The sequence below is a fragment of the Cryptomeria japonica genome, chromosome 3 (genome assembly GCF_030272615.1).
Source record: "Cryptomeria japonica chromosome 3, Sugi_1.0, whole genome shotgun sequence".
In the NCBI taxonomy this organism is placed as follows: Eukaryota; Viridiplantae; Streptophyta; class Pinopsida; order Cupressales; family Cupressaceae; genus Cryptomeria; species Cryptomeria japonica.
Window position 1 is genome coordinate 335,248,942 of NC_081407.1, and position 2,689 is coordinate 335,251,630.

The window sequence follows — 2,689 nt, forward strand, 5'->3', positions numbered from 1 at the left end:
CCATGGAAAGAGGTTAGTTATGATTTTTTTTTTCTTGCACATTTGATAAATTTTATTTACAATTTCAATTTAAATTCGTTGATTTTGATTAGTTTTTTTTAATTTTTTGTTACCAATATCAGCTTCTGCCAGAACCACAATAAGACGCACCTCAAACCCACATCAAACACCTCCAGCTCCTCCTTTAGACCATACAGCAGCTACATGGGAGGAATTGCTTAATCAGTTAGGACAAAAAAGTGCTAAAATAACTAGACTGATTAATATATTGAAAACATCTGAGCTTGAGCATCATTTATCCCTTGCCACTAGCCTAAAAATATTGGCTAGTGGTGCCACTAAAATGTGTATTGTGTTCATTATTGTGCATTTCATTTATATATATAGGCATATTAGATACATAAATAATTTGTTCATTGTGTTTCTTACTGTGCATTTTGATATATATAAATGATTATTTATAAATAACTTATCCGTTGTATTTGGTGGCTGCCCTTTTATAAAGTTAAATGAATATTTGCCTATGTAATCAATAATATGAATATAAACAACAAAAATATATGATATAAAGAATTACAATTGTGGAATATGATTTGATAAGCTTTGTAAAATATTCAATTAACCCTACAAAACTTCTTGTCTCAATCAAAATGAAATTCAATGGTAGTGGTCAAATTCGATCCATGGTAATGATCATTGGATGTTTTATATTCCTTTCGTAAAATTTTGGTTTTTGTCTTGTTTTCCATTTGTTTTATCTAAATAAGGTGAATTTGGACCATTGATGATCATTTGAAATCATTTGTGAAAGTTTGGGGTCATTTGGATAAAAGATGTAAAAGTTGCTCAGTTGTTGTCAAAGTTGTCAAAGTTATCAAAATCATCAATGTTATCAAAGTTTTTTTGTGGGCACAAAAAATATCATGATCATTTCCGGGTGGGTAGGTTTACGCTAGGCATGCTCCTTTTATGCCTCCCAACACACCGGAACGTCAAGAGCCATACCCTACCATAGCGATCTCTCGAGTGCCCTGAGTCCAAAAAATTATCAAACTTTGACGGATTATTTCTTGCAATCTAGGATGCATATGATTGATCTATTTGAACCTATAGGGTCACATGAGGCTTATCTACAATGACCTATCTTAGTTTTTGATGCCTCAGAGCCATTTTCAAATGGTAGCATTTTTTCACCTACTACAAAAATCACTAGTGGCATGCAGTGCAAAGTTGCAAGATAGGCTAGATTTGATCTCGTTCATCATGGGCATAAACCAACATCATGAGTACATCTAGGTGGTAAGTTTTATGCTAGGAATTATCTTTTTGTGCCTCCCAAGGCACCCGAACGTCGAGAGACATATCCTATCGGCGCGATCTCTCAAGTGCCCTAAGTCCAAAAAATTATCAAACTTTGACGGACACTTTCTCAAAATCCATGATGCATGTGATCAATCCATTTGAACCTATAGAGTCATGTGAGGCTCTTCTACAATGACCTATCTTGGTTTTTGATGACTTGGATCCATTTTCAAATGGTAGCATTTTTCACCTGCTGCAAAAAATTGTCAGTGACATGTAGTGCAAAGTTGCAAGATAGGATAGATTTGATTTCATTCATCATGGGCACAACCAACATCACAAGCGCATTTGGGTGGGAATTTTTATGCTAGGCATACTCCTATTGTTCCTCCCAATGCGCCTAAACTTCTAGAACCATACCCTACCAGCGCGTTCTCTCAAGTGCCTTAAGTCCAAAAAAATTTCAAACTTTGACGGACGGTTTCTCACAATTCAAGATGCATATGATCATTTTGTTTGAACCTGTAATGTCACATGAGGCTCTTCTACAATGACCTATCTTGGTTTCTGATGACTCAAAGCCATTTTCAAATGGTAGCATTTTTTCACCTGCTACAAAATCGTCAGTGGCATGTAGTGCAAAGTTGCCAGATAGGCTAGAATTGATTTCGTTCATTGTGGGAAAAAACCAACATCACAAGCGCATCTAGGTGGGAAATTTTACGCTATGAATTCTCATGTTGTACCTCCCAAGGCACCTAAATGTCGAGAGTCATACCCTACCGGTGCGATCTCTTAAGTGTCCTGAGTCCAAAAAATTGTCAAACCTTGACGGACTGTTTCTCGCAATCCAGGATGCATATGATCGATATGTTTGAACCTATAGAGTCAGGTGAGGATCATCTACAATGACCTATCTCAGATATCTTCCTGGTCATCCCAAAATGCTTGTCAATTGTTTCTAATCCTGTTGTTATCATGGCACCCTCTACAAGCCCATTCCTAACAAACTATTCTAATATGAGGGCGAAATGGAATAAAGAGAAAGAGGGATAAGGAAGGTGGGCAACAAATTTCTATCTCTTCTCCATTCTCAGTCTATCTCTCCAATGGGTGTTTTCTCTCGCCTGAGCCAAAAAGAGGCCTTTTTCTCTTCTTACCTGCTTCAAACAATGCAAATGCCTAATTTTTTATCTCCTCCCTAAATACCCAATAGGAGAAATTTGTGCAAATGGCTCCAACATCTAATGTGCATTCACAAGTTTTAGGGCTAATGTTAGAGTTGTGTCTCGTACACCTTTAAAAGTATCCATTCCCAAGCTCTCTAACTACAAACCCACCACAAGAAAAGCCAAAACTCCCACTTCCAAACATGACTTATCTCAAT